This window comes from Strongylocentrotus purpuratus, unplaced genomic scaffold (assembly GCF_000002235.5).
Source record: "Strongylocentrotus purpuratus isolate Spur 01 unplaced genomic scaffold, Spur_5.0 spur5_scaffold_15, whole genome shotgun sequence".
NCBI classification, from domain to species: domain Eukaryota; kingdom Metazoa; phylum Echinodermata; class Echinoidea; order Camarodonta; family Strongylocentrotidae; genus Strongylocentrotus; species Strongylocentrotus purpuratus.
In genome coordinates this window covers 22,196,520-22,208,284 of record NW_022145600.1, presented here as the reverse complement: position 1 = coordinate 22,208,284, position 11,765 = coordinate 22,196,520, and the positions used below count along the sequence as shown (strand labels likewise).

The following is an 11,765-nucleotide window of genomic DNA, read 5'->3' as shown; positions in this document are numbered from 1 at the left end:
TCCTGCACTTTTTATTTTAAATAGGACATAAGTGTAATGTGAATCATCATTTACTCTTTCATCACACTTAAAGCCTTACTATGTTTTGTTGCATGCAGCTACTTATTTTTCATACCCAGCTTGCCAAGAAATGACGCGTTATACAATTTTTTTACTTTGCTGGAGAACTGTTTCAAGACTTTGAGGTGGACAAAAACAAGACTAACTAGAATCACCTTGACTTGATAAAGCTGTACACTGTGACACATCAGGTATCCCATCACTTCTTCCTACATCTTTCAGATTGTCCCTATCACGGGTGAGATCTTCTGTCGCATCCAAACCCAGCTGCCTGAGCTGCGCCACCTGGCAGTCCATCAGGGGTCCAAACCCTGGACAGGTCGGCCAGGCTCCTGCAGGGATGCCACACTCCTGCAGAGAGCCTTTGCCAGGTCCTGGACATGTTTGCCTGGTTCCTGCAGCAGAGATGCCAGTACACTCCTGGAGAGAGTCTTCGCCGGGTTTTGGACATGTCCGCCAGTCTCCTGCCGCAAAGAGTCCACACTTCTGCAGAGAGCCTTCGCCAGATCCTGGACAGGTCGGCCAGGCTCCTGCAGCAAAGAGTCCACACTCCTGCAGAGAGCCCTCGCCAGATCCTGGACATGCCTGCCAGGCTCCTGCAGAGGTTCCATACTCCTGCAGAGAGTCTTCGCCAGGTCCTGGACATACCTGCCAGGCTCCTGCAGAGGTTCCATACTCATGCAGAGAGTCTTCGCTAGGTCCTGGACATGCCTGCCAGGCTCCTGCAGAGATTCCACACAGCTCCTGCAGAGAGCCTTCGCCTGATCCTGGACCATGATGTGGAGGATAGTGAATGGGTCGACTTGCTAGCAAGAGAAGGGAGTCTTCGTCCAGGAGGAATTCACAGAAGCTTCGTCTCACCTTCGGTGGGGTTCTGGGGCGATTGACATCTACTGTCTGGCTCCTGTGTAATTAATAATAATAGGCATTTCTATAGCGTCATCTATCTAGACATTCTATTCAGAGGCGCATGTATTATTACCCCGGCTTTAGCCTAGCTGTCATTACAGCACTCCAGCATTTCAAGGAATTAATTCCTGCCTGGTACCCATTTACATCACCTGGGTTGAGTGTGGCAAATGTAGATCAATGTCTTGCCAAAGGACATTAGTCCCGCGGTTGGACTCGATTGAAGAGCAAAAGAATAATGTGCGGGCAAACAAACTTCAATAGACCATATGGCAGTGTTGACAATTACATGTATATTTCTGTTCCCAGGGGCTCTTCAGCTTTTGATGGTGTGAGAGTGCAATTTTCTCAAAGCAAATAATCAAGTACTTTTAAGTGCTTTTTACAAGAACTTTCTCTCAGTTCACCAGAACTCTATGAAAAAGGTTTTGAGAGCTAAATTGCTCACTGCACAGATATTCATCCTAGTGTTCCTACTCACTAAACTGTAAATTAGCTGTTGTCATGTCAGGCATGTCTTAGGAAATATTTTGAACTGTTGCGCAGATAGCATTGTGCACAAAGGACAAAAACAATTGTAAATACATTAATCATCTGATCTACTGCCAGCAAAAAAATACCAGAAACAAGAAAATATGGGAACTACGTCCACATCAGCATTAGATAGTACATGTATTCTCCAAAAGTGCCCATTTGTATACCCCTTCCTTTCCTTTTTCCCAAACTTTCTTCACCCTTCCTCCAGTCCCTCTACACCAAAGCAGAACTTAACCTTCCACCAAAATTTGCACACATTAGTAAACTGATGTTTTGCCAAGAAAATCGCTAACCAAGGACTATTTGGATAGCTCATAGATATCTATAAAGCCATGGATGCAATTCACTGCAATTCTTAGCCCAGGACCATTTCTCTTCTGTTCTCACTTGACCACTTAAATCCCCACCTTGTTATGCTTAGCCCCGTCAAAGGTGGTGCCTCCCCCGCTTTTTGCCATGGCCAGATAGCCAGGACTCTACAATCAGTTGGGCTAGTCCACTTAAAGCCACACTGTACTACTTGTAGCTACTTGCTCCCTCTTTATAGAAAACAATGCCTAATCGGTAACCATTGGTCCCCCATGATCCTCTTTTTCATATGTTAATTGAGAGCTGATTTGATGAGATAACCACCTGTCCAGTGACCTTGCAGGGTGGTCTAATCCCTCCTATAAACTAGTACAGATAAGCTTTAAATAGTAAAATTGAATGTAAAGATGAAGTGGGATAAGCTTTATATTCTAGTACTATTGGTAAAGCAAAGGGAGTAGTATGCCCAACAATAGAACAGGGCTAAGCAAAATTTTGCGAGTGAGTTAAGGGGATATACTCACCCCATCTCCTTGTCATCGAGCATGGCGAAGCGTGAAGGTGATCCTATAGCGTTGCCAGTAAAGATGGGAGACCCTGCAAGTAAGGAGAGGCATTCCTCGTCTGAGAATAAAATGTCGCCCTCAAGAGGGCACATGGCTACAAACTCCTGCAGGAGATCATCTGTAATCATTGAATAAAATCAAGGTGTTAAATCATGTACGGTATGAAGACTGCGTGTCAGTTACTGGTATGTACAACTCTGGCGACTATTGCTGCAAGGTCAATATCATACCCTAGAACAGGGGGGGTCTCTAAGTTGGACTTAAAAATTATGGAAAGCCGTTAGCATCTATGAAAATATTTTGTAAAAGTTAATTTTAAAAAGGCATAAAATGTTGATTCAAATCATTCATATTTTCTATTATCAAGGAGATTTTATGTTCTTGATGTGGAATTTATAAAAAGTCTAAAAATACTTTAATTTTCGCTCTTGAACATGTTTTATTTTAAGGCTTCAAATGGCTCTCCATAATATTTAAGTCCAACTTACAGTTAAGTTTGACTTGGGATCTTTGTGAAACACACCCCAGAAATCTTAACTTCAACCCTGGACCAAACGCTACACATAGTTATATACCCATAACCCTAACCATAAACCTAACTTTAAACCCAACAAAGCTCAAATTGGCTGTTGCCAGAGCATAAATAATTATACATGTGCAAAATATTCTATACTTGAATACAATCAAAATTACTGAAAGCATATTGTAAGCTATCACTACCCCCAAAGTATGTTTGTTGGAATATTGAAACTGCAATATTCGGTACACTACTTGTGGGAAACAAAAAATACAAGCCAGTTTTCAGAAATTACAATTACAATTATATACAAATTTATGATAAGAATAATAATAATTTATAATGTGCTTATTCCTGATGATATTGAGCACTGAATACTACCAGTTCGAACTGCTTTTGCCATCTAATAAAAACAAGGCATTTAAGTATTCTGCTCTTTATCAGGATCCTATTTCATCACCTGGGTGTAGAGTGGCAAATGAAGAATTATGTCTAACAATAGGATGTTAAATAATGGAGGGATTTAAACCCTGTACCCTGTGGTCTACTGTTTGGTGACTTCTTCTCTGGACCTCAACACCAGTTATTGATGGTTTAATCTTGAGCAAGCGTAGCCCAGTTCTGTAGATTTAGTTTTTTGATATATATATATTTATTTACCTTTACTCACTTGATTTGCATTTAGCTTTGAGAATTATTTCCATAAACAATGTCACAATTTTTTCCAACAGACTTCTGGTGTCAGATCAATGTGATTATAGTATGTCTGGACATATACATGTAGATCCTTTAGTTGTCTGTGGCGGATCAGGGGTCGACAAAAAAAAGGGGGGAAAGGAGGGGGGGGGGGGGCAAGAACACTATTTTATTTTTACAGCCAAAACTAAAGCACATTTAAAAACCTGATAACCTTTTTTATTTGTAATTGTCAATGAATTTTCAAACTTTCTTTTTAAAGCCAAAACTAAGTCTTCTTTTGTTTTGTTGCTTGTCAGAGAATTTTAGAGCCCCAAAAAGCACACCTAAAAACATGATAACCTTTTTTATTTAATTGTCAAAGAATTTTCAAACTTGTGTCTCCCCCCCCCCCCCCCCCCCCCCCCCCCCCCCCCCCCCCCCCCCCCCCCCACCTTCAACACCCCTGCCAGAAAATGTTGGATATACCACTGGGTAGTACAAGTACTCACCATCCAAACTGGTCTTGGTTTGTTGTTGGTTACAGCTTGATCCTCTTCCTGAAAGACTGCCCATCGAATTCCTCCCTGCCTGTGAACAATTGCCATCATCCTTCCACAGCTTTTCACATCTACGGTAGTTCTCCTTCACACGTAGCCTTTCACTCCGCCTCAGGGTCAAACAAATGGAACTCGATTGTGCTTTCTCTTTCTGTGTTCTTCTGGACCTTTTGGATTTTGAGACTTGTATGGTATCATAACTGATGTCACCGCTATCACTTGGTCTTGTCCCAGTTTCACCTTCTTGGTGAATGTCTGGGTTAGTGATCAGGTTATTGTTTGCATCCGTTTTTTGGTAACCGCTTTCAGCACAAGATCCCTCTCCAGGGTCCAATGTCATACAGAATGTGGTTCTTTCATCACTGAATCCACTATCACTTTGTAATTGCCCTACACCACTCTTCTGCAAAACCTCCGAGTCTGTGATCACGTTATTGTTTTCATCACACGATCCTTCTTCAGATCCGTTCACATTTCCAACGATGGTTGTATCGTGACAATCTGTACACTCCAAGTAGGTGCCTAGTTGGGCAAGGTATTCACTGATGTTCATCATGCAAGAGTCGTTATCGTCTATGCTGAAATCTGGATTAACGAAAGGTAAAAGTCTTAGTTGATTAGGCTCTACAGATTTTAGCAGATCTTGTTTTGATGACAAGAGACCACTCTTACGTTGTTTCCTCAAACTATTAAAACACTTGGTTGGTTGCTTCACGTTCTCAGATCTCAAAGACATAGTCTTGGACTGTGAGGAACTCTGGGTATTAATTGCCCCGCCCTTTGGTGCAACTTGACTGTTCTTAGGTCGGCTGTGAAACTTACAAGCTGGACTACTTGTAACAGATGCAGACTTTGTCCTTTGTGCTTGGCTACTCTTCTTTGGTCTGCCAAGTCGCTTAGTCTCTGCTCCAGTTGCAGAATCTGGAGCCACTTTAGGTGCATCCTTACACTTCTTAGATTGGCCTCTGTGCCTAGGTTCTGTGACAGGTGATAAAGTAACAGGCAAACAAACAGTTTGGGATGTATCCTTACACTTCTTAGGTCTGCCTCTAACTCTAAGCTTAGGATTTGCAGGAGTTAATGAAGAGACTAGCATAGTTTGCCACGCGTCCTGACTCTTCCTAGGTTTGACTCCACGCTTCGACTTTGATAGAGGAGCTGTCATTCCATCCTTTTGCTTAGGGGGGCTGCATCTATTCATGGGCTCTGCAAGAGTTGACACTGAAGTTGGAATTGTTTGAAGTGCATTTTTACATTTCTTAGGCCTGCCTCGATTTCGCAGCACTCCTGTCACTGTTTGTGGTGCATTGGTATGCTTCTTAGGTCTGCCTCTACGTTTGGATTCTAGATGAGATGTCCTTGTCTCGTCTGCACATATTGGCTTCTGTTTCCTGGCCTTCAAGAGAAAAGAAGAACTGGATGAAGTTGGCAGGGTTCTTTTTCTATTCCCCTCTTTCTTCTTCCTATACAACTCCTGTTCCTTCCTATATGTTCTTTTTCTTTTCATTGTGCCTTTGATAGGACTTCCTTCTCGGGTTGGCACACCTTTACGTATTGGATACAGATCCCACTGTCTGGCTAATCTCCCCCTATTATACCAATCGCTGAACTCTATCAAGTGTAGAACGGTGCTGTCTACAACAAAGTCGCGGAGATGTCTTGGCAGCCTGTGCCTTCTGGTGGGTGCCTTCCAGGACTTCAGGAGTTCCTCACAACATTTTCTCCCACCGCCTCTTTTAAACTTGTTATCATGTTCAGCAGCTGACTGACTACGTGTTCTTCTCGGCCTACAGGTCTCGCATAGGCTCTGGAGGTGTACTTCCGGCCATGATGACCGAGGTGCCTGTATGTCTCTCAGGACAATTTTGATTCCTTTGATCCTAACTTTTGAACCGCCATTTGCTTCCCCTTCTCCAGATGCAGTCTGCTCTGTGAACTCTTGAGATTCCATTGGACTGTCCATGATTAAATTGTCCTTCTGCATAGATCATTCTAAATTATATCTTTCTAGAGTATTGATCTGTACAACAATCTTCCAGACCTGAAGAGAAGAAAAAAATATGTTTCATCTTTAATAATAATAATAATACATAACATTTATTAGGCGCTTAATACTGATGTTTCTAAGCGCACAGTGTTCTGATTAAGAGAAGACTATAACCCGTAGAATTAAATTAGAAGAAAAAGCAAAAATACAAAAGTAACATAGATAAGGTAAGAAAAACAGTGGCAATCAACTAAATAAAGACAAATATGGTGCGCACCTCCATTGACCGATGCACAACTGCAATTTACAATTTGAAAAGATAGGTTTTGAGTAGAGATTTGAATTGAGATACAGAGGGGGCGCAGTGAATAAAGGCGGGCAGTTTGTTCCAGAGAGCGGGGGCAATAACTGAAAAGGCGCGGTCACCATACCGGGTGTTAGTGCGGGGTCCAGGTGTTAACAGTAATGTGGAAGATGAACGAAGTGTTCGTGACGACGTACGGGAACGTAAGGATATGAGATCGGAAAGGTAAGAGGGGGCTAAGCCATTGATAGCTTTGTAGCACAGGAGAAGAACACAAACACAAACAAAATCACAAACACACAATCACCAGCTACAACTTTTCCAGTTGTATTAAAAGTGAGGGGGCACAGTGCCCCCCCCCCCTCACTTTTTCAAGTACCCAAGAAGTGCCCCCTTTTACATACGAAAAGTGCCCCTATTCCATTATAAAAATGCTAATAATTTTTTTTACAATAAGTGCCCCCTTCACCTCCGATAATTGCTCTTTTCATCTCTAATGAGTGCCCTTTTTCACCTCTACATGTAATAACTGCCCCTTATATTTAGACACGTGCCCTTTTTCCTTTCTAATAAACGCTCTTTATCCTTCTTATAAGTGCCCCTTCCCCTTCTCATAATTACACCCTTTTCATCTCTGATAAGTGCCCCGTTTATTTTTACATGCGACTACCGGTATTTTTCTTTTTAATAAAAGCTATTCCCCCTTCTCAAAAATATGCAAATTTTTCTTTATTACAAGTGCCCCTTCTCATATCTGGTCAGTGCCCCTTTTCACCTCTGGTAATTTCCCTTTTAACAATGATACGTGCCCCTTTTCCTTTCTGATAAGGGACCTATCCCCTTTCACCTCTTATAAATCCCCCTATCAAAATCTGATGGGTGCCCCATTTCCGTCAACAAATGCCTATTTCCTATTCTCATAAGTGCCTTTTTTCATCCCTGGTGAGTGCCTCTTTCCAGGTGTACTAAGAAGTGCCTCATTTTCACCTCTGATAATTACCCTTTGTACTTTGACACATGCTCCTTTTCTTTTCTAATAAGTGTCTTTTCAATAAGTGTCCTCCTTTTCCTTTCATCATTAAACGTCCCCCTGATTAAAAGCGACTAAGACTCAGAGTAAGAGCAATTTCCCCCAAAGCTCGCTTGCTACGCTCGCTCTTAAAAATGATATAATTATGCTACTTTAATATCAAAGGTCATTTCAGTCTTCCGTATTGAAAATGTGCTTATAACTCCATCAGGATTCTTTTTTCTTCCTCTTTATAAGATGTAATCGCACTGCAACCTAACATTTTTTTAAAACAAATCTTAAAAATTGTCCTCGCACGCTTCGCTCGCAAATGAATATTCAGACATCACACCCAACTGCAAAGTACAATGCTTAAGCTATATCTTTTATGGTGTATAAAGAGAAACAAATATTGAAATCACCCCCGATACGTCACAATGTAGGGGTAGACCTATATTTATATCAATATCTACAAAATTGTATATATTTTTTCGCTTTGATATTTCCCGTTGTAGGTGCCCTTTTTTGTTGGTGCCCCCCCCCCCCCACTTTGGAAGTCGCTTGGCCGCCCCTGTATGTAGGCCTACAGTGTATATACATGTACATGTAGAGTAAAGGAGCCCGTTTTCGGCCACTTAAGACAAAATCCTATTTTTAGGACTCTTTACTTCCTATTTATTATCATTTCTTGTTCAAATCATGAAGCAAATATTATTATTATTTAAACAAAAAAAGAATCCCAGAAAAAAATCACGAATTGCCATGACAATATTCATTTCAATTTTCACTGTTTTGGAGCCCGTTATCGGCCGAGCGTTTCAGTTTACGGCCGCATGTACAAAGTCAATAGGAAGCGCTCGCGCGCGCCGTGCGTTTCCGCGCTGATGTACAGCACAAGCGGGCGGAGCAGGTATCCCACGCCGGAGCTCCCTGGTGCTCGCCTGGCCGAAGACAGGCACAGCGGTGATCGGAAGTTGGAATCTGAATTAGACAGAGATATCGTGTGTGCGTCGCGGTGTGCGGCTGCATTGATTTAATACATGCGATGACATACTTTTGAGCATGCGACTCGCACAAAATCGGGCTTTAAATCTGAAAAATACTTGAAATAAAGCTCATTTTAATTTATGGTACCCATATTTCTTACAGACACGCGTAAGATACTTGATTTTTCAGATTTGGGTAGCGGGACCGGCGATTACATCGCTAAAATGTGATATTTTAGGATATATTTTCCATTGCAAATGTGGTTCTTCAGTGACACTGGCATGGTATGGTATGTGTGGGATATGTGTTATGCTATTTATATGCGATGTATTTTAGAGTGATTTTACCTTGCATCCAACCAATCGGCCGAAAACTGGAGCTGGCCGATTACGGGCTCCTTTACTCTACTTCAGGGACAGGCAGGTGCCCTGAATAGTTCAGATGCTAAATTGTCCATCTATGCAGCTTGCTTTCAATTAGGCCTACTATTTAAAATCATTAACTGTCCTTAATCTAGTGGTACTGATAGTGAAAGTAACAATTACCATTACCCAGGGGCGGCCCAGTAGCTTTTTGCTAAAGGGGGGGGGGGGGGGGGGGGGGAGGTTTGACCAACAACAACAAAAATCCAAAAATTGTGCCGTTTTATTGTTTTACTTTTTTTTCTTTTTCACTTGGCCGCCCAAGGGGCCGGAGGGGGGGGGGGGTTTAAAACGCCAAAACACCCCCCCCCCCCCTAGATCTGCCCCTGTTACCGATGATTGTGATACACAACCTGTCTGGACACAAAACGTCTTGGTAGGGGTCTACCAAGTAGTACCAGAGTCCAGACGTTAATTTCTGTCGATCGACACTGAACACTGCATTTTGGCGGCCCAAGCCATGCAGTTACATATTACAATTAGACCCTAGGGCAAGGGTACATCAACGAAGCTGACCACCCATGCACGGGGCATGAACTTAGAGTGAGCCAACTCCAGGAAGCTCCGACGTGCCGATGCATCGGCGTCGGAGCTTCCTGGAGTTAAGAGTGAGCTAGAGGAATGATTACACTGACCTATTAGTCAAATAAAACACTATTAACAGTTAAACCCCCGAGCTCACAATCATATGACTCGTGAGTGACTGTTTCGTAGATTTTGTAAACCACACTGCTTAGCTTAGCCTTAGGTGGCAGAGCCAACTTTCATACATTCAACACTTTAAAACGATTTACAAATTAAAGTTTAAAAAAATAACACTCACTTAATGAATTCAGGCCTGTAGTTTCTAGAATAGTAACATCGGGATTCAGATGTACAACCGCTGTAATTTAGATCACTAGATTTAGATCTAGATGGAAAACTAGAAGAATAAGGTCGCGGGTCGATTGCGTGCTTCTAATTTTATTTCTAGGCCGTGCTCGATTGGTTACGAGAGCTAGAGGCGGCTCCGCCGTGGCGCGCGCCCCATTAGCAGGTTTTTAGTCGGAGCTGAGAATGAGACGAGCTATACTATACTAGCTCAGATCAGAGCGAATGTTGATGCTTGGTTGGTGCATTGCATGCCCGTGAAATGTTGGGCTCCATGTGGCTCCAAGCTTTGGCTGAATTAGACGTCCGCATATAGTCATCACTGCGGTAACTACTAGATCAGCATCATCAACATCATCATCAACATCATCATCATCATTGCCATCAACATTATCACCATCATCATCACCTCACCATGGGCTTAAAGGTAGGCCTATAGACCAGTTTTGGAAACGCCCCTTTCAAAAAATGAAATGGAAGCTCTTATCAGTGGCGGATTCAGGGGGCGGCACAGGGAGCACGTGCACCCCCCCCCCCCTCCTCCGGTAAAAAAAAAAGGGGGGGTAGGGAAGGGGGAGGGAGAAAAGGAGAAAAGGGAGGGGAAAGAAAAAGAAGGGGGAAAAGAAAGAAAAGGGAAGAGAAAGAACTTAAAAGAGGGGGAGTAAGAAAAGGGGGGATGAGGAAAAGGAGGAGGAAATGAAGAAAGGGGAAGAGAGAGGAGACAAAAGGCGGAAAAGGAAGAAAGGGGGAATACGGAGGGGAAAAGGGAAAATAATGAGAAGGGAAAAGAAAGAAAAGGGGGATATTATAAGCAGGTGTTTTTTTACTGGGAAAGGGGCGGGAGGGGGCACGCAATATTGCAGTGTGTATAATATGGGTCCCTCTTGCCAGGCGTGTAGCACCCCCCCCCCCCCCAAAAAAAAACAAACAAACAAACAAACAAAAACAAAACAAGCACAATAAGAACAACAAAACAGAGATGGAAAAAAGGGGGATCAGAGAGAATTTTTGTGAGTTTAAAGGTACTATGTCCCATTTGCAGGCCCAACAAATTAAAAGGTTAAATTCCAACGGCATTTGAAGACAATACTAATTTAATACTTCCCTAAAAAAAAAGAGGGGCTTGAAAATATCTTTAAGTGGGAAAATAATGACTATTAGTTGTCAAATCGACTTAGGAGCTATAGAGCCGGTAAGTAGTAGTCTGATTTTTCAGACCATTGTACAAAATGGTCGTACGTTTTATGCTGCGCAAAAATTCAATCAGTTTAATTTTGGCCTTTACAAGAAGTTGGTTATTGATCTAGACAAATGCTCATGACCCTTTACAGCTCATTTTATGTATGTTATTACCAAAGATGAAAAAAGTCAGTCAGTCACTCAATAGTGTCTGACAGTGGAGTCTAGCAAGTAAACGGGCTTACTTGCATAATTTGAATATTAGAACACTGCTAAAGTCTAAATTTCAAAGAAAGGACATATTCATAATTCCTGCAAAATTCTACAGAATTTGATGTTGGCTGCAAAACGGACATCTTATCTTTAAAGGATAGAGGGAAAAAATGAAAGAGAATTACACAAAGATGGAAGAGAGGTGCGAGAGCATGAGAAATTGCATTTCTTTTAAAAGAACTATGGAATAACCATGAACCAGGGGCGTCGCTTAGGGGGCGGGGTGCGACACCCCCCCCCCCCCCCACACCTGACAGGATATTATCGGTCAAATTGCGTTGCTGTCGGGAAAAGAAAAGGGAAAGGAAGGAAAGAGAAGAGAAGAAAGAAAGCGAAAAAAGAAGGAGAGGAAAGAAAAAAAAAGAAAAGGAGAAAAGGGAAAAAAAAGAAGTCGGTAAAATTTCGCTGCTGTCGGGAAAAATAAGAAAAGGGGAGGGGAAATGAGAGGGAAACGGAAAGAAAAGGAAAAAAAGAAAGAAAAAGAAGGGAAAGAAAGGAAAGAGAAGAGAAGGAGAGAATAAAAAGGAAACAAAAGAAACGGGTGATGAAAGAGAGGAGAGAGGCCGGGGAGCCTGAGAGAAGAGAGGTGGGAGTAAGAGCG

The 11,765-nt window shown here is 42.3% G+C and overlaps 1 long non-coding RNA gene across 1 annotated transcript; it reads right to left on the bottom strand.

Moving 5' to 3' along the window:
• Nucleotides 1-5,586: 5,586 nt before the first annotated feature.
• Nucleotides 5,587-9,798, bottom strand: LOC115924285. The gene is made up of 2 exons (XR_004064263.1): nt 9,666-9,798; nt 5,587-6,174 (listed from the first exon to the last, which is right to left on the bottom strand). It is a non-coding gene; the product is annotated as an uncharacterized LOC115924285 (long non-coding RNA).
• Nucleotides 9,799-11,765: the final 1,967 nt, after the last annotated feature.